Genomic DNA, 25,936 nt, shown 5'->3' on the forward strand with positions numbered 1-25,936 from the left:
TAAGAAAATAGACCAAGAGGACAATTATAGGAAGTGATTCACGGAGAGCCCCGCAATCTGTATGTGCCTTCATGACTTCCTTTACTACTTCCAAGACCAGACCACCATGGTCCTAGGAAATTATAAAGTTGTGTACCATCCTTGAAGCACACCCTGTGATCTGGCTTACCTCTTAGCATATCTCCTAGTTCTTCCAACAAACCGAATCTGGATGCCAGAGAAGGAAAATGGACCCAGGCAGTTGCAGCGCAGAAATTAAAACTCATGCTCTGGAGTCAAACTTCCTGCCTTTAAAAAAATTGAAGTACAGTTGCTGTACAATATTATATAAATTATAGGTATATAATACAGAGATTCACAATTTTTAAAGGTTATACTCCATTTATAGTTATTATAAAATATTTGCTATATTCCTTGTGTTATACAATATATCCTTGTAGCTTAATTTATACTTGATAGTTTGTACCTCTTGATCCCGTATGCCTATAATGCCCTTTCTTCCCTCCCCACTGGTAAATACTAGTTTTCTCTCTATATCTGTGAGTCTGCTTCTTTTTTGTTATATCACTACCTTGTTGTATTTTTTAGATTCCACATAAACTTCTTGCATTTAAATCCTATCTCTATTTCTCACTATCTGTGTGCTCCTGGACAGATTTTTAACCCCCTGTACTTCAGTTTTCTTACCTATAAAATGGAGTTTAAATAATAATAATAATAATAGCACCCACTTCATAAGATGGGTGAGAATTTTATGAAATAGTACATACAAAGTACATAGACTACTGCCTGATGGACGGAAAATGTTAGCAATTATTTTCCAGATAACCACAGGCCTGATTTCTGGGGGTTCTCCTTTTCTTGCCAAGCAGGAAAGTGGCTGTCTGAGTCCAAAGCCAAGGCCTTTTGGCTTGAAGAGACATTTTCCAAGAGTTCTTTAGGCCCTCCAGCTCTATTGCGGGGGCCTCTGCATCCTTCCTGTAGAACAGGAAGCTGTCCCTCGGCCCCAGTAGGCCCCAGTGCACTCACTATTCGGGATGACTTCTCACTCCCGATGAATCCCAGGCTCCTGGACAAATTTCACAGAGCCTCCTTTTTCCATGAAGCTTAACAGTCAGGCTAAATACAAGCTCATTCTGATTTTTTTTAAAGGGAAGGCAGATGGAAGCCTGTATTCTAGATGTGTCTTGGGCCATGAGAAGTTGTTTTTTGGGCCAGGAAATTCCTGTTGGCTTTCTATGCTACTAAACATAGTCAAAGAGGACCTCTGATCTGAAGTATCCTAGTTTGTGATTTCCTAACTTACTCAACAGCTCAGGGTTTGCCCTCATCCACCATTCAGAAAGTCCTGAATGGAATGAGTCAGACAGAAAGATGGGTTTGAAACCTTGGATGGGGGACTTTGTACAGCCATAGTGTCTCCAGGTTAAGGCAAGGAATGTAGAGATTTGGAATTGGAATCCCTGAGTATGATTAAAGCTACCCAGGGATGGTTGGAGTCCATCAGGCCTACTGTGTCTCTGCACCAGTGACCAGTCTTCTCAGGGATATGTCCAATCTGAAGCTATTGCAAGCTATTGCCCTCATCCTTGAGGGTGTAGGTCTACCCCAAACCTCCTCCAACTCAATTTTACATCCCTGAGATCTCCAACACTACTATGAGCTCTTATTTCACTAGAAGATTTTTTTTTAATTTATTTATTTATTTATTTATTTTTGGTTGTGTTGGGCCTTCGTTTCTTTGCGAGGGCTTTCTCTAGTTGCGGCAAGCGGGGGCCACTCTTCATCGCGATGTGCGGGCCTCTCACTATCGTGGCCTCTCTTGTTGCGGAGCACAGGCTCCAGACGCGCAGGCTCAGTAGTTGTGGCTCACAGGCCTAGTTGCTCAGCGGCATGTGGGATCTTCCCAGACCAGGGCTCAAACCCGTGTGCCCTGTATTGGCAGGCGGATTCTCAACCACTGCACCACCAGGGAAGCCCCTCACTAGAAGATTTTGACACAGGCAACTCCGCTCTCTACCTATTTCCCTAAGATTTAGGCTTCTATCCAAAATCATTGACATGATTTGTCATTTACAAATAGTTAATGATGCTTGAATTAACAAAAGTCACTGATCCACAGAAGCCAACTCAGCTGAGAAGATAAGCTTCACTCTACAGCCAGGAGTAGCTGAGTCAAAATTAGAAGCTAAGCCCACATGCACTTGAGCATGCACTTGAAATGCTATCACTTCCATTATCTCTGCTTCTACCTTATATATACTTTAGGCAGCAGAACCAGAGGGGAGAAGCTCTGAAACACGTTGGCAGAGGCCACGCCAACAGAGACATCTCTGCCCAAATTGTTAGCGCCAACACACAACAGCTGGAGCTAAGCCGAACTTGGATACGCAGCAGACAGATGCCTGTTCTCAGCAATGTCTGACTAAGTTCCAGAACTCCCGGGGGATATTCACTGTTCCAAAGTGACTCTATTTCCCACTAGGAGAGACTAGCACCCCACTGTAATACCCCAGCTGCCCAGTGCAGTCCTTTCAAGTTTCAGAGTGTTCATCAGATTTATCATATGCCCTGAATTTCACCAGTCACTTTTAACATCTGCTTCCAGAACATGAATTAGCCTAGAAGCCCTAAAGATCACTGCTTATAACTATCTCTAACTTCAGTGACACCATCACCTCCCATAGTCACAGCCCCATTCATATGGGAAGGACACCTTATTAGCGGTTCTTCTTATGCCTGGTGTTGCTGTCCCATCTCTTCAACTGCCATCATTCTGCTTATTAACAAGTTTATCTCTAAGACTCCCCAGCACGAGACCTCTAACTACAGTTCTGTGTCACATTCCAGCTCTGAAAAATACTTTCAAATTCTGCATGGCCATATCTACCCCTGTACTGCCTGCCACACCCAGGAAAAGTGCTATAGGAATGAGCACATCAATAAGCCTTAGACAAGAACTTCCATTTCTGAATATCCGAGAGTCAGGACCTGTCCATACATACAGACGTGGCAGACTTCCTATATAGATCGCTATAATCTATTCAAAGCACTCTGTTTCACAGCTCTCCCTCTATTTTCTCTGAAATCCCAAGTCCACTGCCATTTCAGCACGTGGACCATAATTAGTAAAACCATAAGCCTCTCAAGAGGACCTACTGGATAGTATTCATTATGCAAGAGAAGAGCCTAAACATATGACAGCTAACCTGAGACACTTTGAAATGACATCCAGGGGAGTACATTTCTATACATCACCAACCTCTACTGAGAACCAAAATATGGACCCCAAAATAAGCAAACAACCCAAAAAACCAGAATTCATCTGTAGCTGCCAGTCTGTAGCCCCTAATTTAACCAAACTGCTTCATTTTTACAGATTAGCATTAAAAGTTATGGAACTTCCCTAAAGTATTCTAAATGATAATTAACACATTGACTTTTTTCTCCAGCTCTATTGAGGTATAATTGACAAATAAAAATTGTATATATTTAAGGTGTATAATGTAATGCTTGATATACATAAACATTGCGAAATGCTTTCCACAACCAAGCTAATTGGCGTATCTACCACCTCACAGTCATCATTCTTTTTAGTGAGAACAGTTAAGACCTACACTCTTAGCAAATTTCAAGAGTACCTACGGTATTAACTACAGTCACCATGCTGTACATTAGATCTCCAGAACTTATTCATCCTGCATACCTAAAACTTTGTACCCTTTGACCAACATTTGTCCCACCCCTAAGGCCCTGGTAACCAACATTCTACTCTCTGCTTCTATGAGTTTGATTTTTTTTAGATTCTACACATAAATGAGATCATGCAGTATTTGTCTTTCTGTGTCTGGCTTATTTCACTTAGCTTAATGTGTTCCAGATTCATTCATGTTATTGCAAATGACAGGATTTCCTTCTTTTTTAAGGCTAAAGAATATTCCTGTGTGTGTGTGTGTGTGTGTGTCTCACATTTCTTTATACATCTATCTGCTGATGGATACCTAGATTGTTTCCATATCTTCGCTATTGTGACTAATGCTGCAACAAACATGGAAATGCAGATATCTCTTCAAGATACTTATTTTATTTCCTTTGTACCTATACCCAGAAGTGGGAAGCACATTGACTTTTAAAGTTATTTAAAAGCAGCCTATGAAATCTATGAAGTGTACAACTTAAAAATGACTACAGCAACTTATCATCATCATTACTGTTACTTGCTATTGTTTTTAATATTGCTGTAGTAGTTATTCTTTCAACCAATATGCTTTGAGGACCCAGGTTCTAGAAGGGCATCTCCCTTCGTCTTGAGAAACTTAATGGCCTAATTGGAAAGACATGACACAGCAAACTCTCCAGAATCCACTGTGATAGGAATTTAATAAGAAACTACGAAAAATTCTGCATTCATATAGGGGAGTCAGAGGGAGGATTATATGATCTGTCCCTAGATGGTAACTAGATAGCTAAGGACATTCCAGGAAGAGACAATAACGAAAACAAAGATACGGAGACTGGAAAGAGGAAGGTATATATTAGTTAGGGCATCGAGCTAAGCTGTCGTAATAAAGAGACAGACATGTAGTGACTCAAACAAGATAGCAGTGTATTTATTTCTCTGTCCAGATGTAGGTGGGCCGTCTGGAGCCAGTAGACAGCTCTCCTCCATGAGGTCAGCTGGGTTTCAGGTTCCTTCCTTCTTTGTTTGCCATTTGCCAACAGTCGCCAGCACGAGGGTCATGTCCTAGCCCACAGGAAAGGAGGAAGAGAGATGGAACATAGTCATTTCCTCTTTGCACGACATGACCTAGAAGTTGTACACATCGCTTCCACTCGCATCCCATTGGCTGAACTTAAGAGCATGGAATTACAAGGAAGCCTGGGAAATGTAGTTTCTAAGAGGGCCATGACAGCCAGCTGAAACTCAAGGGATTTTATTATGAAAAGGAGGGAGGGAAGCGTGGATAATGAGGGAAAATTCCTAGCATCTACTGCAGTGTTTGAGAAACCTTATGTAACTCGTGCCTGAATACGGAGGATTAGCGGGAAATGAAGTGTTCCGTGATATCTGGTTTCACGAAAACACAGTAGATAATCAAAGCAGAAGGAGCAGAATATGCAAAAAAATAGAGATGTGCCCTTAAAAATGGATACAACCTATTAGAATTATTGTTAGGTCAGTACTGTATGAAGTTTTGATACAATGGCTTCATTGGCATAGAGAGATTGCCAACTCTCTGCTCTTGTTTTATGTCCTATCAAAGTAATTCCTTATAAAAGAGGTCAGATTGGAAGATTTATATAAATTTCTGTGGGGGCTTCCCTGGTGGCGCAGTGGTTGAGAATCTGCCTGCCAATGCAGGGGACACGGGTTCGAGCCCTGGTCTGGGAAGATCCCACATGCCGCTGAGCAACTGGGCCCGTGAGCCACAATTACTGAGCCTGCGCGTCTGGAGCCTGTGCTCTGCAGCAAGAGAGGCCCTGATAGTGAGAGGCCCGCGCACCGCGATGAAGAGTGGCCCCCGCTTGCCACAACTAGAGAAAGCCCTCGCACAGAAACGAAGACCCAACACAGCCATAAATAAAATAAATAAATAAATTTCTGTGAAGTAAAGGGAAGCACCATCTTAATCAAGAAGAAACGAGGGATGCGTTTTTTAATGTGCTTCATAATGTGTATTGGTCAGTAATAGAAAACAAGACATCTTGTTAATTACAGTATGCAAATTCTGTGTTTTATTTCAATCATTGATTGACCCAGTTTGGATGGGATAACTATATTATGAAGCTTTAGGAGAGAAATCCTTAAGCAGGAGAGGGTGGTAAGGAGGATGAGATGTGAAACGTGTAATGGGTGTGCTATGTAAAGTAATTTTCTGTTTTCCTGCAGCACACATAGATCTTAGACTTATACCATATTACACTGAGATTTAAGCTAATTATTTAAACCTAGAAAATCCAACTTCTTTCAAAGAACCACAATTACCTCTACAAAGGCAAATCATCACTTGGGAGGTCTCCAGATTTCTCATACTTGACAAGAGTGTAACCTCTGGAGTTTCTTTAACAATTGGATGGTACATCTTTGTAAAAGAGGCCACAGCTAAGAAAATCAGATTGATGTTGATGGTAGGATCACTGCAGGGACATCACAGTGAGAGTAACTGCCCTCTTGGTGGCTGAAGACTTTTTCTGGACATCGAGGTGCTCAGGAATAATGTGTGAACTTTCCTACCTTCCTCCCTCCTGTTAAGTTAGGACCTACTGGAACATTAGTTAGCAGGTGACAGTTGGGAAGTACTAGTGACAGATTTTTAGCTTCCTATCCACAAGACCAGCTGCTCCGTGGTGACCCCACTTTGGCAAGCTCCACTGGCAGCTGGTGAAATGTATTGCTCTTGGCAAGTACCTACCAGCTGTTCCCACCTGTGGTCATATGCAGGATCTGTCAATTATGCTTATTAGATCTGTAAATCCGAGGGATAATCCAACCTGTTACAAAGAGCCTCATTCATGGTATATGGGTATCAAATTTAGTGAATCCCCTTTTAGTGTGTGATTATTTCACACATGGCTTTTGAATCTCATTCTCTTATACCCTCACAACTACACAGTGTTTGATTGAGAAATGAATTAATTGGGAAGTCATTCTGCTGTAGGATAACAAATTCTTAAGACATCAGAGTTCAATCCACCACAGAGAATATACCTTTGCTCCTACCATTAATTTAAGAACTCATTACTTTTATTCCCTCACTTCTTACCTTCTCCTTCTGCATGGCAATTTAAGCCGTATAATTTGCCATCTGAAAGAGTTACGTAAGCACAGAGCATGAAATACTCTGAGAAGTCACCGTATTAATTAGACTCTCACATCATAGAATCATAAAAATTAGAAGTGTTGAGGGTCTGCAGCAGGAGGTCATTTTTGCCCGTCTTCCTCCTCTGTGGCTTCTGCCCAAATAGGATGATTTCCAATTGTATTTACTAGTTCTTTGTCCACTTGAGCAGGAAAGAGATTAAATATGGCACATTCTCAGTGGTCTATCCAGTGTTATCACAAAAGATCCCAAAGTAATTGACATTACCTCCCTTAAACCTGTGTGCTGAATCCTCACTCAGTGGCTTTTCCTCTATAAATACAAGGACCCGTCCCGGCTGACATGCTTGTATTATTGGAGAGACTCTAATCTCAGCATTATACAGGCCCACATTTTTCCTCCGCCAAACACTATTTGCAGTTCTGTCCCAGATGTAACAACCTAATCAAAACAGAATTTCATAGAGCACCACACAGACGATTGGTTTCTAGGGGACTGTGCAACAGGTATCTGTATGTTTACTACCTTCTTTTATGAAACTTGATACAATGAAATTGGCAGATTACACATTGATTACTGGGACTTGACTCATAAGAAATGAGTTGTAAATAATAAGGTTTAGTGGCAGCCAAAAACATTTTCAAGTCCTCATAATGCCAGCTTTCTCAACTATAACGTCATGGACGTCAAATTAACACTGCATATTTCTACCTTTTCTACATGGTCCTTCCCGAGGACCCCTATTGTCAACTGAATTGCATCCATGACAATGAATGCTGCCATGTTCAATGACCTATAGGAACAAGAATCCCTTTCAGAGCACTCTGCCACAGAAATGGTCAAAAGCCAAAGGAATCCATTAGAAATAGAGAAGTTTTGAGCTGAAAGAGTTTTTGGAAACCACCTACTTAGAAAACATGCATTCGAAACATGCTCTCTAATTAGAAAAACAATGTTACCTGAAGGTAAAAAAAACAAATAAACCCCCAAAAATGGAATGCCTAAATTTCAATCCTTGGTCTGTGACCCATTAGTGCTATGAATGCACATAAGTATCTTGATTCTTCTGAGCCCCATGACCCTCAAAAATTGTCAGATTGGCGTTTGCAAGACCTACCTTCAATCCCTACCTTTTAGATGGATTTTTAAATAAGGAAGTTAAATATTGTAACCAAAATTACTTTTTAAATAATAAAAATCTATATAATGTAAGGTATTATTAACATTCCTACCAGGATCAGCACCCAATTCAACTTCTTCATTTTACAAATGCAGAAACTGAGGCTCAAAGACACTAGAAAATTCCTCCAAGGCACTAGATGGTATGCACCAAGGCTAAGCCAATAACCGAAGTCTGTCCTCGCCTACTGGGTACACTTCCTTTTATGTAACACAGAAGATTCACAAAATTCCAATTTGCTTGAAGGTAAGTGCAAGGCAAAAGTGTGATAGACTCTTTCAAGAAAAAATCCAACCTTGCTCACACACCCAGCTGCCCCTTCCATGTTAGCACTTCTATAATATATTATACTTGCAAACTGAGATATGACAATTAGTTAATTGAATCTTTGTAGCAGATGGTGGAAGTTTATGAATTGCATCAATTAATGAATAAATAAAAATAAACTGTTGCTCTCATTAGTATCCCTAAAAAAATATGTAAATAGCATACATTCATTTTCCTAGTTCACAGATGGAGATTTTGAGGCCCATCGAGGTTCCACTTGCTCCTGGGCAGGTGGATAATAGACAGATACTCAGTCTAAAAAAAAAAATTCAGACAGGCTATCATTAACTTATTTTTTTTTTCCTTTCTTATCCAGATCAAAACCTAGTAGAGGCTGTTTACAGTCTTTTCTTCCTGTCTCCTTATCACCATTTTGTAATCCAACCTGGCCTTGGCCTAGGATAACTAGTTACACAAGCTGTGAGCAGCCTGGATATCAGTCAAGGCTTGTCCTTTTCCTTCTGAAAGGTCTCACACCCAGAGGGCCAGAGAAAAGAGAGACTGGAGGCCTTGGAACAAGCGCCCGAGAGGAAACAATGGAATCTTCCATCGTGTAAAGCGTTAGTAATGTTCGAGATGCTCCTGTTTCTAATAGACAGTCTATGTAGCAGGAAAGGAGGGAAACCATTGAGTTGGTCAATGGCTTGGTGTTTCCAACAACGCTAACATCTGGGGGTCTTTGCTTCTGTCCAAGAGTAGCCTCTGCAATCCCCCCACGGCCACGCCCGTCCCATAGGCCACCTCGGTGGTACTGATGCAGTGTCAGAACTTCCAAAACATTTTGTGTGGCAGCGTCATGCTATGCAGCATTTCACTGTTGGTTAGGACCACATTAAAATGTCATTTCAGGCAATTAATATTTTATTTATAAACACTTATAAATATTTATTATAAATGACTAATAGCAGCTCATGAGAAAACAAATCTATTACATTTGTATTAAAACATCATCAGATGCTTAATTATAGGAATATTTCGACAAACCATTAAAAATTTATGCCGACTTTCCTGAGAAGTCTGGGACAATCTCCCTTAGACTTCCCCATTTAACTGAGGGGGCAAATTTGATAGGATGCCACAAAAACAGGGGAAAGAAATCCATCTTCAGTTCCCCTTTCTAGTAGCAGGCACAGATTCTGCCTTCATGCTAAAGAAGTCAAAAGACATCTTTCCTTTTAAGAAAAATATTTTCTAAAAAAATTTTCAGAAAAGACGGACTCACTATGGACAAATGTCCCAGGCATACTTGGAAGAAAAATATGCCATGCCTTTAAATGTATCTGATTAAGCATCTTCTGCTATCTTAATCAGTTCCTAAACATGCAATCGGCAGTCCTATTTTTCAGCCAGAAAGAAAAATAGTTATTGTCAACATTGATCTGTTGTAGAACACATCACCTTACCCTACTAAGTTCTGAAAATATAATTAAAACATTCTATTTTGATACCAGTGACTCACCAAAGTATATAAGGATCTAGGTGTACATTTTGCTTTTGTATGGCTCTTAAGTTTAGGATGAAAAGAGAGTAAATGAGACCGAATCTCCTTAGTTGGCTGTAACTGATTTATTTCTGTTGAAATGCATTGCCATTTCCATATAGCACATATTTCTGCCTCAGTTACTACACTGTTTGATTGGACTTTAACTTTCTTCTTGTATTTGCATTATAGCTATTGTGCAAACACCCTATAAGACTTGCATACTTTGGGAGATTTAAAAGTACAATGACCGATTTGATAGGAAAGTTGCAGTTTCTCCATGTTATTTCCAAAAATTGCTCTTTGGAACACTGTGCTATTGTCACAACATGCCTCTCAGTTATGCTTACTTCAGTTGCTCTTGGATTTTGGTATGAGACAGGTTTACTCCAATACATTACCAAGTGGTTTGAAATAGCATCATAATTCATAAAGGTCATCTTGTGAATTTTAAGACCATCCAACCCCTTTATCTACTTTTAATGACTGGAAATATATTTTTGAAAACTGGCATTATCATTTGTAGCGGAGAATATCATATAACATAAAAAATATGGACTGGATATTTTGCATAATCAAATCAAGATCGAGATGGGCAAGCACTGTAGAGTAGAAATGAGAAATCTGGAAAAACATGCTGCATGGCCATATCTGATGGGCACAGCTTTGAAATAAAATCCTAATAACATAAGGAAATCATTTTAAAGACTTTCAGAAAAACCCAGACATACTAGAACAGCTAGTTCTTTGCTTGGCATTTTTTCCCCAAAGCCACAGTAAACAATCTTGAGTGCACTTAAAATGTTGACAACATTGTTTTGAAATATTTGCCATAAGGTCGTATGCCATAGTGAATTGTCCACTGGAAGTGCACAATATGATATTATTAAAAAGCACAACTTCTACATGCCTAATTCCAATTAACCACTTGTAACCTGGTTACAAATACAAATTTGAGTCACTTGTCCAGTTTTCTCTCTTTCTTCTGCAAGCAAAATCATGATCCAGGATTACTGTGTTTTACCCCAGTAACAGAAAATGCTATAATTCTCAAAGCAATGAGACCTATCAACCTATTCCAAAAACATCTAGCTGCCATTCCATGAAGAGTGTGATGTTTTGCTTATTTGTTTGGGGTCTGCTCTTTTATTCCAGAAGCAGTGGCTGTTTTTGGAATTCAACTTTTGATTCTCCCTTTAATCACACCCAGAATGCAATGCTTGTAAACTGTCCCATCGTGTCACCGCTCCTCTATTTATTACATCTTATGCTTTAAATATCACCTCTGACAAACAAAAGAAAAGCAAATGTCCCTAAATTTCCTGAAGGGCTGAAATATCAAGCCCGGATTATTATTGTTTATGTCTCAGCTTTAGCAGCTCCAGTGTCTCCATGGTCTGCTGTGTGCCGAGCTGGCAATGATGGATGACCATTACAGCAGCTTATTGGAAATGGCTTGATTTATAACCTGTTCTCCTGCCTCAGTCTAATGGCTTCATTTCTTTCCTCCAGTGCGTGATGCCACAGCCAAGGTCACTGCGCCAATGGCCTTTTGTTGTTCGCCTGCTGATGACCAGTGTGCCTAGGAGTCAGCATGGGAAAGGGTGAAGGGGGGTAGGCAACAGGAAGGGGGGCAACCATGGGGGTGGGGAAGCTCCAACCTTTACATTTTAATTTTTTTTTCATCTCAGTCCCTGATAACTGCGGTAGAACAGTAGATTAAATGCTGTCTTCTATTTGCTTCCCGTACTTGCCAGACAAGGAGCTGCTTTATGATCCTCAGTGGGGAAGTCTATTACTCACCTCTACTTTAAATGACCAACATCAAATATATACAGCTCCCATTAAAGCTGAGATCAATAAAAATGCCATTAAGATAGTAAAAGTTGCTGATATTAGTGAAGCCCCCAAACAAAATATTTGATTTTCTTTCAGGTTGTTAGTGAGATGGAATAGGAACATATAAGTGAAAGGAGAACTAGCCATGCCTATGGTCAATAATTTATCTCAGAGATTCATTCAGCCTCTCACCCAATATTTCCCTGCTGTCTATTGATTCCTCATCATTATTTGTCATAAGCTGTCCTAACTCAAGGAGAAAATATGCCCTGCTGGTCCGAAGGGAGTCATACCTGGAGAAATGGAAAGGAATTTCATTAAAAGCAAGAAAGAACGGCTGTGGCTTTGAGAAACTCCAACAGCAAGTTGCCTAGACTTTTGTTAGAGTCTTAAAGCAAGTCGTAAGAAGCTCAGCAACATTGCACAAGACACTGTGAGCCCTGGTCTGGGGTTCAAGGAAGCTCAAAGGCCTTCCCTGTGTATGAGTCCAACTTCCAAAAATTTTGTGTGCCTGTGAGTGTGTGTATATTTTTCCTTTCATATTTTCCCTTTCCCTAGAATCTTCCAAGTTGATTTTCCCAACTGGGCTCTCATGGATACCAGAGACAAATCAATGGTTAAAGAGACACATTAGTAAAGAGTATACAGGATTATGTCTATGTCATTAAGTCAAACTAAAACCCAAAGGTAAAGGCATGACTTTGGAAATAGGATTAATTTTTTAAAGTATGACTATTTGCTTAAGGGCAATTTTTAATAAGTGTTTTATATTTTATTTTCATGAGATACATGTTTGTGATGTGGCATTCAATGGTAATCTTTGAAATTGGTTTTGAACAGTGGCTTGAAATTTACTTTATGCACATCCAAAAGTCAATGTCAGAGAATTTTTTTAAGTTCAATCTACTTGGAGTGGGCTAATTCCCCTCAAAAAACGATCTTATTTAAATTTTCTCAAATCTTAAGTCAGGTTAGTCTGGAACATAAATCCATAGCATTTTAACACTAAAAGGGACCTACGGGAATACCTACTCTCATTCCTTTGTTTAATAATAATAAGAATGCCACTGTTATTACTGATAATTAATATTAATCTGAAGCTTACTCTGTTCCAGGCATTGCACTAAGCCACTTACATCCTCACCACATCTTTATGAAGTGAGCAATATTCCCATTTCATAGAAGGAGACAGAGATCAGATAGCTTGCCCAAGATCACATATCTCACAGTGGTGGAGTCAAGATTCACACCCAACTCCGTTAGATTTTGCAACTAATCATAAATGGAATATTTAAAATCAACTAGAAGCAACTGACTAACTCACCTAACTCAATAATAGAATGCCCTAAACTGAAGAATACCAAAAAGACAATTTGGAGGTAATTTTGAGAATATTTTTATTGAGAGATTCAGTAAAGAGGATTTTGCTCTGGTTTATTCTTAAAAATGAAAAACAGAGAGTCACATATTGGCAGTTCTAGAATTATCTTTCTTCTTTTTCTTGTAAATTAAAGAAAAATATCAGTACCCATAACCCCAAATGTCAGAGCCTATAGTATGCCGAGGGGCATGAAGTGCTATTAGAGAGATGAAACTTATAATTTACTTGGATATTTGCTAATGTCCACATTTGATTTTGTTACATTAGTTAATAAATGAGAAATTATAAATGATGTCTAGTCCTTTCAATTATTTGACTTGCAACCCATAATGCTATATCTTATTAATTTTATGGCTTCAAACATAAGGTTTGAATAAACCTCTGAAATCTCCCTTTAAGTTCTTGAGCAAAATTTACTTCTGAAGAAAAAGTAAACATGGGCTTGTTTGAATTCATATCATCAAGAAATGGGGTTATCTTGGGGGAAAGATGGGGGAAGGCTCAGGTAATATATATATTCTAAGTAAACTAATGAGTTGTTATTTATCGACTAACCAGTTATTAGAGGGGATATTTACCTAAATTTAGCGAGTAACAGATGTTAGTGATCTCTCAATTTAGTCATATTGTTCATGTGACTCCACTGAGTAGTTAACGAACAATTATCAAGCCACCACTCTGGGCCAAAGGGACTGACGGTCCACGTGAGGAAAGCTACATGTTTAGACCTCATTTAATATGGCATTTAATTCCTGGCACAAGTCTATGTCCACAATGGTAGTGTATAGGTAGGAAGATCTGTTGGGAGATGCATGTCATTTAGTTTCTAAACGAAGATTATAGAAGAAAGGGAAGATCAAAGGAGGGAGAAAGGACAAGAAGGAAGTGATAAAGGAAAAAAACAAACAAAAACAAAGAAGGGAAGGAAGGGAGGGATAGAGGGAAGGAAAGAGGGAGGGAGGAGGGAAGGAGGGACAAAGAAGGGAGAGAGAGAGGGAGGGAGGAAGGAAGGATGATGCTGATACGTGGCATTTCCAACTGGCCTTTGTATTAGTCCTGTGGTGCCTCTTCCTCCACTGTTGCAAGAGCACCCTTTGTACCTACAACTCCTACAACTCCTCTCCCTTGGTCTCAGCTATAATCACGAAACACTTGGTCTGAGCAGTGGCTATTGTTCCCACCATGATTTCTGGGTGGTGCATCATTGAAGGAGTTATTTCCCCTACTGTTGGGGAAGGTCATCCACTGACTGCTCTCCACTGGCCACTCTCTTCCAACACTGCCTCTGTTGAATGTGGGAGCCAATGGGTCGAGGCACATCCCTTCCCAGGGGAGCCCTCATTCAATGGCTATGGAGGAATTGGGCAGGCAGTACAATAAAAGGCAGGCTCTGGATCCCAAGTTCATCCTGACCTGCACTAAACTTCCTGTATCATTTTCATTATCCCAGAGTCCACTTCCGAGGAACAACTCCCCATCCCCTCCTTTCCCCAGCCCCTGGCAACCACCATTATACTTTCTGTCTCTGTGAATTGGACTATGCTAAGTACCTCATATAAGTGGAATCATACAGTATGTATCTTTATGTAGCTGACTTATTTCACTTAGCATAATGTCCTCAAAGTGCATTATGCCATAGCATGAGACAATATTCCTTCCTTTTTAAGGCTGAATAATATTCTATTTTGTGTATATACCACATTTTGATTATACATTCATCAATCAATGAACATTTAGGCTATTTCTACATCTTGGCTATTGTAGATAATGCTGCTCTGAACATGGCTATGCAAATATCTCTTCCAGACCCTGCTTCCAAGTCTTTTGTATATATACCCAGAGGTGGGAATACTGGATCACATGGTTGTTCTTTGTTTAGGGTTTAAGGAACAGCCATACTGTCTTCCGTAGCAGTTACACTATTGTACAATTCCATCAACAGTGCACAAGGGTTCTAATTTCCCCATATCCTCATCAACTCTTGTTATTTTCTGTTTTTTTGGCTTGTTTGTTTTTTGTTTTTAATAGTAGCCATCCTGGTAAGTGTAAGGTGGTATCTCGTTGTAGTTTCAATTTGCATTTCTATAATAATTAGTGATGTTGAGCATCTTTTCATATGCTTGTTGGCTATCTATATATCTCTATATCTCTATCTCCATCATCTATCTATCTATCTATACATCTTCTTTGGAGAATGTCTATTCTAAGCCTTTGCTCAGTTTTAATCAGATTATTTGTTATTTTGTTGTCGAGTAGTAGTAGGAATTCTTTATATGTTCTAGATATTAACCTTTATTAGACATATGATTTGCAACTATTTCCTCCCACTCCATAGGTTGTCTTTTCACTTTGTTGATGGTATACATTGATACACATAAGGTTTTTTTTAAGTTTGATTTAGTCTCTTTGTCTAATTTTGCCTTTGTTGCTTGCACTTTCAAAGTTATTGTCACATCCAATGCCGTGAAGCTTTTCTCCTATGTTTTCTTCTAGGAGTTTTATAGTTCTGGGTCTTACATTTAGGTCTTTAATCCATTCTGAGTTAATATTTTGTATATGTTGTAAGGTAGGGATCCAACTTTATTCTTTTCTGTGTAAATATGTAGTTTTCCCAACACCATTTGCTGAAAGGATTGTCCTTTCATGTTAACGTGACTGTGAATGACCCTTATTCCCTATCTCACACCACTCGGCCCTCTCCTGCCTAGAAAAAATTTCTTTCTCTCTTCCACTGAAGCCTGTCTCCTAGATTGCATTTGTCTGAATTGTCAGCCTTCTCTATAATTAGATAATTAATTCTCTAGAATTAAATAAATTCCTTCAAGGATACCTTGAATTTTCTTTGTCTGGAAAGAGAATAAGCAGGTGATCCATTATTAGTGGATGGGTGAGAAATTTGCAATAAAACTTGTGCAAGACATGTCACATTTCTTTTTCTTTCCTTTAAATTACTGAAGATCTGAATTACTGTTCCACCTTGCAAGGACTGCTGGCAAATTCAAACTCAGAATTATGTGGGATGGGGGGACTCTGCTTCTCCTGAATCTTGGAAGCTAATATAAAGCCCAGAAAATGAGGGAAGGACTGCTTTGTTTTCAGCTAGATAATCCTCTCTGTCCAAGAGCAGGAGGGACTTGAAGGCAAAAGCTTCTGCTGATCTCATGTTAAACTTGTCCATGGCCTATCGATTGGTTTTCAACATGAATAATAGTAATTGATATTTATGGAGGGCTCACTATGCACTAGGCATTGTTCTAAGTATCTTACATAAATGCACTCATTTGATCTTCACATGCACTCTGTGAGATTATTTCATTATTATTTCTATTTTACAGATCAGTAAACTGAGGTACAGAAAACTGGGTAGAACAAGGCCCACTGGATCCACAATGGTGGGCTGGGATTTTAACCAAGGTGTACTGGCTTCAGAGTCTGGGCCGTTCATCACAGCACTTCCTTTCTTACATCAGTACACTTCACTTCCTCCCAAAGAAGAACAGAGTGCCTTCAGTGCCTTCAGGCGGCACTGCTGGAGGGTAAGGCACAGGTCTCACTTCACACAGACAGCATCTGCTTCTCAACCTGGACAAGATGGGGGCAGGATCTTCTCCATCTTGTACTCCTGATACAAATGGCTCCCCATTTACCCTGCGTAATAGCTACAAGCAGTTCAGGCTTGGTTAAAAAACCAAAGATGGGAAGGGAGTTTTCTTAAAGCAACTTCTGCTCTCTGCCACCAACACAAATCCCACCCTCCTCTCCCTGACCCCTGTCAGTGGAGCAGAAAGACCTGCTACCTACTTGGAATAGGAGCTGAGAAGAATATTCAGGGCCAGGACTCAAACTAACAGCTCCATGCATTTTCCAGCCAGCTTATTATAAATCCTTTCCACCAAGGGCCTTTGCTGACATCCTGGAGGACCTGGGACTGGTCTCTTCTGTTTGTTTATTCATAAAAGGCAACATATATTTCTCCACGGTCAGAGACGTCTCCTTGAAGAATTACACTGAAGGGATAGCACTGGAGTTTTCCCACGACTGGTAAATCACGAAGAGGAGGAACAGTCCTGGCTGGACCAGATGAGAGTGGAGACCCCACTCCAACGGTGGGAGGCTGGACCCTGCCATGTGTCACCAGGACACTGGTCATCAGAGTACAGTTCTGCATTTGTTCAGCCTACCTCATGCTTTTGTGAAATACAGGGACATGTGGACCCAAGGTAGGTTGCAGGGAGGCCCCAAACACCATCCTGGAGTCAAGAGATGAATGTCTGGACGGTCGAACAATAGGGCTGTCAAGGCCAAAACAAACATGGTCTCTGTTTTCCTTGTTTCTTTCCCCACATCCCGTCTCCATTAATCACCACACATTCATCAAACTGGTTAAAAATACAACCAGAAAATTGAAACCAAATTCTTAACCTGAAAGAGTTAATACAACATGTATTAAATAAGCATAAATATGTTTCAAACAAAAGTCACTGGTCAGGGTTAGTTGATTGCGGGTATTTCAACAAAATTCTTTAGCCTTTCCATTGAGGCTATCTCTTTATACCCTGGATAAGAAGAATTTTAAAAACAAATGCCGGGCATGGATATGGGATCTGGAGGGTTTCAGTAAGCCTCCCCTTGACAGTTTATCAGTGACAATGACATATCTTACCAGTTTATGGTAAAGACAAACTTCATGAGGTAACGCACACATTTAATGAATGAGTCTATAATGAAAAAAGCATTGGCAACGGTAGGCTGGCAGGAAAATGGGTTTGAAATAACAAGTACAAACCACTCACTGAGCTGGGATTATGAGAATTAGATAGAGCATGTTTTTGGAGCAAAAATGTAATACCACTGATGTGATTACCCAGAAAAATAAAGCTAAATGAAAGTCTGTTTTGAGAGGCACGGAATACCGGAGAGCCAGAAATCCATCCAATCAAATTCACCAAGTCCTGAGCAAAGAGCCTGTAGGTGACTACTGTCATTATGGACTCAGTACCTGGGTGTATTTTTCCCCTTTACCTAGAGCTCCACACAGTTGAGAGGTCAAGATGGTACTTGATACACTTTCTAAAGCCAGGACTCCTTGCCTTTTTACTGGTTGTGATTAGTGAGTTTCAGCTACTAGTTGTATGTACTTTCTGGTCGGCAAATGAAAGAAAGGCCCTGTGGAAGAATCGTGTGTTCTGGATCTCCAGGCATTTGGCAAATGTCAGTTCCTTGATCCTTACAGCACCTGTAGCATAAAAAAGCACTTGAGACCTTAGGAAGTGAGCCATCAAGCATTAAACAGGGCCTGCAAATACGTGGTTAAAAATGTTCTCTGGGTGTGACAAAGTTAAGCTTCCCCTAAATCCCAGGTAGAAACAACTTTAAAGAGTTTTTCACAATCCCTAGCCTCTCTGAAGGAGACATTGATGCACGTGAACTGATGTTAAGTCTTCCAGTGATCTTGGCTCCAGAAATGCAAAATCTTCTACCGGCCAATGGGCAGCCAAAGACTGTGAAATTGCCAGAAGTATCTTGGGCAACTTGGTAGGACTACAGATGCTAAAAGAGATGATCTCTCTGTGACATACAGAGGGGTGGTTGAGAGCTCAGACTCTACAGACAAGATTTAAACCCCAAGTTTTATCCTTGATAGCTGTCTGAACTTGGGCAAATCCTCAATCCCTTTAAGCCTCAGTTTCCTCATATACAAAAAAAGGTTAGCAAGTGTGCCTCCCTCCTAGGGCAGTGGTTCTCAACTGAGGCCATTTTGTCCTCCAAGGGACATTAGGCAAGGTCTGGAGACAATTTTGGTTGTCACAGCTGGGGTGAGAGTTGGGAGATGTTACTGGAATCTTGGGGGTAGAGACCAGCAATGCTGGTAAACATCCTACCAGCACAGGACAACCTCACAACAAAAGACTATTAGGACAAAAGCAGTCAATAGTGCTAAAGCTGAAAAAGTCTGCCCCTGGGTTATTTTAAAAATTCAATGCAATACTCCACGTAGAGGGTGTGGAGAAAAGGGAACCTTCCTACATTGTTGGTGGGAATGTAAATTGGTGCAGCCACTAGGGAGAACAGTATGGAGGTCCCTCAAAAAACTATAAGTAGAATTTCCATATGATCCAGCAATCCGACTCCTGGGCACATATCCAGACAAAACTCTATTTCGAAAAGATACAGGCACCTCTATAGCAGCACTAGTCATAGCAGCACTAGTCACATTAGCCAAGACATGGAAACGACCTAAAATGTCCATCAACAGATGAATGGATAAAGAAGATGTGGTACATATACACAATGGAATATTACTCAGCCATGAAAAAGAATAAAATAATGCCATTTGCAGCAACATGGATGGACTTAGAGATGATCACACTAAATGAAGTAAGTCAGACAGAGAAAAACAAATACCATATGATATCACTTATATGTGGAATCTAAAATATGACACAAATGAACTTATCTGTGAAAATAACTCACAGACGTAGGGAACAGACTTGTGGTTGCCAAGGGGAAGGGATGGATTGGGAATTTGGGATAAGCAGTTGCAAAGTATTATATATAGAATGGATGGACAACAAGGTCCTACTGTATAGCACAGGGAACTATATTCAATATCCTGTGATAAACCATAATGGAAAAGAATATGAAAAAGAATGTGTATGTGTGTGTGTGTGTGTATATATATATATATATATATAAAATATATCTCTGAATCACTTTGCTGTACAGCAGAAATTAGCACAACATTGTAAATCAACTATACTTGAATAAAATAAATTAAAAAAAAATACAATACTCCATGTAGAAGCTCTTAAAAGAGGACCAATATCACAGTATCATAGTAAGTCTTCTATTACTATTATAAGTTTCCTTTCATTAGACATTACACAGTCTACTTCTAGGTGAGTCAATTAACTGTAATAGATACATGTACAATTTGTTAACAAACTTAAATAATTTGCAGTCTAAAGGCATTGTTTGTCATGCATACACTAATGTCAGGACGTTGCTCTAGGAGCAAAAGACTGCTCTGTCTGTGACAGGCCTACCATGGGCAGAGCTGGGGATATTGAGCTGAATTCCAAGGCTCCCTCCAGACTAGAGCTGATCTGAGGAACCAGTGCTGATGGAAGCAGCAGCTGCAGCAGCAGGGCTGTAAGCTATCTGTTCTGTCCTCTGGGTGCTTGACCGGGAAGAGAGAGTGCCTCTCTCTCTAGGCCTCAGCTTAACTGGCCTATTTCATGGCTGGACAAACACAGGCTCCTTAACCACTTTTCTATCCTTGACTGAGCTGTAAGTGTCCACAGTGTGACATAAAGCAAAGCTAGAATGCTCCTGCAAGGGCAGTGTGTAAAAAGAACATGGCCTCCCAGACAGCGGGGCTGAGGTCCCCGATAAGACCAATGGTGGAGCAGTAGGTCTCCTGAGGCCCAGAGGGTGCTGATGTTGCTGGAGCATTTCTATAGATCTGTTGCCTCTCAGACTTCATTCCAGCCCCTGATGAGCCTTAATGTCAAGCAGTGGGCGTTGCTACTGAAAGGGGCACTTCTGTGGAGCTGATGTTCTTCCAATATCCTTTCCGAAGTCTAAAGTCCTGCAAATCTCCTCAGGTTCAGAGAGTGCTAATACTTCGGGAGATATTTGTGTGGAGCTTCTGTCTCCCAGACGCTCTTCCCAGCCAGGGGTGAGGCCTAAGGTTCTCTGAAGACTAAAGGCCCAAAGACTGAAGGTGTCTGAAGAGAGTGTTGCTTTCATGGGGTGTGTTTCTGTGGTGCCACGGCCTCCCAGATGTCCTGCTTCCGCCTTAGTGAGAAATAAAGTCCAGTACATCCCATCAGGTCCAGAGAGTGCTGTTGTCATGGGGTGCGTTTCTATGGAGACGCTGGCTTCCATGGGTCCCTCCAGTCTATCACGAGGTTTACAGTACAGCAAGCCTCAGGCTCAGAAAGCTCTGACCTTGAGGGCTACGCTTCTGTGGGTTCTGCCTCCAAATCATGATTCCAAATCTTTGTCAGGGCCTAAAGTCAAGCACCGAATCGTCTCAGGCTCAGAGTGCTGATATTAAAGAGGAGATTACTCAGAAGCTAGAAGGTGCCCTTCCAGTCCTTGGGGAGCCCTAAAGGCAAGCAAGAAGTGTCCTCAGGTTTAGAGAGTGTTCCTGAGAAGGGGAGCCATTGTAAGGAGTAGCTGCCTCCCAGACCCCTTTCCCAGGCCTTGAGGAGGCCTGAATACCACCAAGACATCTCCTAAATGTCAGAGATCTCTGCTGAACAGCAGAAGAGTTCTGAAGAGCAGCTGCCTCGCACAGGCCCTCTCCCGGCTTCAAGAAACCCTCAAGGTCAGCAACAGGTCTCTTCTGCTTTAAGCCAACATTGGGCTCACCACTTTCTGGCTAATAATTGTGATTCTTATGGGTTAAATGTTCCTCAGGATATAGTCTGTGGACCATCAGAATCACATGCACATCTTTAAAAAAACAAACAAATTTCTGTTCCCCACTCAAGACCTACTGAATCAAACTCCTAGTGAGGGATGGAGCCTAGGAATCTGAATTTTTAGCAAGTTCTCCTAAGTGATTCTGATGTTCTGCAAAATTTGAGAGTTACTGATATATGCCTTAAATGTTAGCTCAAAATATATTAGTTTTATATTGTTGTTCCATGTATTATATTAGCTTGTCAAATTGAGAACTTTTTAAAGTGCTTCTCAGTATAAGATACAGTCTTTGAAAACATTTAAAAATTCTAAATTGATGAATTTGTTATTATTATTATATTTTCCCAAAAAGAAGACGATCACCTTGAGGTCAGTTTCCCTACATATTGTTGTTGCCTACAAGACCTACCAGATATGGGGGTGGGGCTAAATTAGGAATTTGGGATTAAGAGATACACACATTACTATATATAAAATAAACAACAAGGATCTACTGTACAGCTCAGGGAACTCTATTCAATATTCTGTAATAACTTAAGTGGGAAAAGAATCTGAAAAAGAAGAGACACCTGAATCACTTCGGGGTACACCTGAAACATTGTAAATCAAACTATACTTCAATAAAAAATAAATTTTAAAAAGGAAATAAAAGAAACAGTAATAGAAATTGAAAACAAAAAGACCTACCAGATAGCTGAGCACAAATTCAACAAACATTTGTTTATTAAAAATAAAAAGTGTGTATACACATGTACGTGTGATGTGGAAAAAACACACTGGAAAGATGTTAACTTGAGAGCCAGTATAGTAAGTTCCTGCAGGTGTCCAAGGACCCTAGATCTCCATATGCCTCTGAAAAGTAGCATGAATGGGCAAGACGCGGTTTTCCTTTGCACTTTTCCAGGAGAAAATACCTTTTTAGAAAGTCTTGGGGCTTCCCTGGTGGCGCAGTGGTTGAGACTCTGCCTGCCAATGCAGGGGACACGGGTTCGAGCCCTGGTCTGGGAAGATCCCACATGCTGCGGAGCAACTGGGCCCGTGAGCCACAACTACTGAGCCTGCGCGTCTGGAGCCTGTGCTCCGCAACAAGAGAGGCCGCGATAGTGAGAGGCCCGCGCACCGCGATGAAGAGTGGCCCCCGCTCGCCGCAACTGGAGAAAGCCCTCGCACAGAAACGAAGCTCCAACACAGCTAAAAATAAGTAAATAAATAAATAAATTTATTAAAAAAAAAAAAAAAAAAAAGAAAGTCTTATTAGGGAGGGCTACCTAAGGAACCCTTGCCCAAAAAACAAATTTAGGACTCACAGTTTAGGAAATCAAGAGTTTGAGGTGACAGGAGTCCTCTTCCCTGCAATTCTACCCAAAATATGTTGAGGGTGTGTGTGTGTAGTTTTGTAGGGATCAAAGAACACCGAACACCATTCAATCATCTCTTCCGTGGAGTCTGGTGTTTTGTCTCCCTGAGGATGCTTTTGGTTGCAGGCAGTAGACCAAGAGTTTTTACATAGAAAAAGGACTTATTATTTCACAAAATAAGAAATGTAGAGTGAGGACAGTTACAGGAAATTCAGTAGCTCAACAATCCCCAAGGATGCAAGTGTTTTCTCCCTGTCCACTCCATGTTATTCTGCCCCAGACGCAGTGCTGATGGATTGGAGAGGCAGGTGGAAGAGAAAGTTCATCATCCCTCCCCACCTGAGGAAGATACAGATGGGAGCCTCTCACTGGCTTGACCAGCGGGAGGGTAGCAGAGAGAGACAAGCCTCCTCCCAGGCTATCCCAATCTCCTAAGAGCTTCTGGAACTCTTAAGTCAAGCCAGGTAGAGCCCCAGAGCCACAGAGAGTTTGACCCAAGTGTTTCTCTGGACGGCTCTTCCCTTCCCCCACCCCATCAGTGCCTGAGCCTTTAGACTCCGCTGCCCCCTAAGCTCACCTTCTCAGGGACCGCTGGGGGAAGTGAGGCAGGCCAGGTGGTGAGATACAGGAGCGAGATATGCCTTAAGAGATGGCTTTTCCCAACACCCAGCTCCCATCCAGCAGCTCTGCCCTTTCCCATGACTGTGTAGTGCCACCCCAGCTTATCACATCTCATTAAGGAAAAAGAATACAATAAAACCAAGCCTCGTGACCTTTTTTTTTTTTTTTTCCTTAGATTCCATATATATGTGTTAGCATACTGTATTTGTTTTTCTCTTTCTGACTTCCTTCACTCTGGGGAGGGGGAAGGGTAAGATGTGACAAAGTGAGAGAGTGGCATGGACATATATACCAACTGTAAAATAGATAGCTAGTGGGAAGCAGCCGCATAGCACAGGGAGATCAGCTCGGTGCTTTGTGACCACCTAGAGGGGTGGGATAGGGAGGGTGGGAGGGAGACGCAAGAGGGAGGAGATATGGGGATATATGTATATGTATAACTGATTCACTTTGTTATAAAGCAGAAACTAACACACCATTGTAAAGCAATTATACTCCAATAAAGATGCTAAAAAAAATAAAATAAAATAAAAAAAGAAAAACCAAGCGTCTGGGGAAAAAGAAGTCACTGGGGAGATCTCCCTTCCTGCACAAGTGCCTGCAGGCGTCCCAAGAGTGGTGTTTAGACACTTAACGCATGCAGAGGAGAAAAACATTTTCCCCACGTACACAGTGTTATTAGCAAGAAAAATCTTTTCCAGCAACTTCTCTGCATACTTCCCTTCAAATCCCATTGGCCAGGAAGGGGACATATATTGATGCCTAAACCAATCACATGATAACAATTCATTGCAGGAGACCATTTCCCTGCACACACGTGTGGCTAGGCAGGGGAACCCCTAAAACTGGGGTCTTCCAGCCAGGAAGAAATAAGGCAATGGGAATGGCAACTGGGTAAGAGACTAAGAGTGCCTACCATATTGGTCTTCAAATGTCCTAAGTCTAAAATATTGAATTTAAACACTGAATTTGATACTTGAAGCAGAGTCACAGAAACTCTCTCTTTAAAACTTAGCAGCATGGTCACTAAGTAAATGGGAGAAAATTACTCAACTCTCTGGGCCTTGTGTTCTTATCTATACAATGATAAGAAACAAGGTACAGGACACCCAGTGAAATTTGAGTTTCTGTTAAACCATGTCCTAAATATTACATGGGACTTATACTACAAAATTATTTGTTGTTTGTCTGAAATTCAAATTTCACTAGGTGTCCTGTATTTTTGTTAAATCTGGCGACCCTAGATGGATGGATTGTGGCTGGAGGGTGGGTAGGTGATGGATGGGGTGGATGAGATGGGTAGGTATAGTGATAGAACTCTTTGGGACAATTTTTCAACGGTCAAGGGCTGTGTGCCTCTGTGTATATGGGTGAGTGGGTGTGGGTGTGTGTGAATATGCGTGTATTTTCCTCAGAAACAGACCAGCAAGGGAAGGCATATGATGAGAATTTGAAGAGCTAGTCCAGCCCAGAGAACAAAATATCTGCTGCCAGGGAGATGAGAATGTGAACATTTGCACTATGATTACACCAGTGACTCACTGTGTGATCTTTGATAAATCACACAACCTCTCTGTTATGCAGGGTTTCACATTAATGTAGATGAGATAATAATATCAGCTTTATTTCTGCCTCACATGAGATCAAGGTCACTTGAGCATTACTTATAAATTCTAGAATTGAAAAAGAGGCAAGGGATGGGTATTTTTGTACATTACATCAATGAGAAGGGGGAATCAGAAAGCCCGGGTAGGCTTGGGATTCTTTTCTAATTTCTTTGGGAAGCACTCACTAAATAATGATTCGAACCTAATATAAGATGCACTGATTACAACCCACACTTTGTTTCCAAGCCTTAATTCACATACCTGAACATTTCCCTTGTTAGCTGCGCACATCACCCTCTCACTGAATCAGCAGAATTTAGCAAATTCAGACATCAGCTGTTTATTTCCTGTGTTTGACGGGAAACCTATTGCAACCCAGTGATTCCCCAGGGTTTATTTTTTCACAAGTGCCAGAGCAGCACCACACCAGTGAGATGCGTGCTGGGAGCATGTGCCCATAAAAACTGGTTTCTTTTTGTGGTCACATTTATGTTGAATCGGCAAGTGAATGGGGCTCTCATTATCTTTGGAGGTAGAAGTCCATTACATTTCACTGGGCCTGTGTTATTTTGCTAATAAAACTAATACAGCCCAAGAAACAAGAACGGTGGAGGGTGGTAGGGTTAGTGCTTTCAGTGATATTCCCAGAGGCCTCCGAATCATCCTCCTATAAGCGACCAAATGACCAGAATCCAAGGCAAGCGTGGGGTCAGAGTACAAAAACAGAGGAGAACCACCAGAGAGGGCAAAAGTAGAGAAGACTCTGGCCAGGGGGTGAAAGCAGGTAGGAGAATGTGTGAACCTAGTGACCCAGATTGAAAACAGGGCATCCCATGTCACCCTTAAGGCAGGCAGCTTTACAGTGAGTGTCATGAAAATCACGATATAA

Source organism: Balaenoptera borealis, assembly GCF_965194805.1.
Source record: "Balaenoptera borealis genome assembly, chromosome: 15".
In the NCBI taxonomy this organism is placed as follows: domain Eukaryota; kingdom Metazoa; phylum Chordata; class Mammalia; order Artiodactyla; family Balaenopteridae; genus Balaenoptera; species Balaenoptera borealis.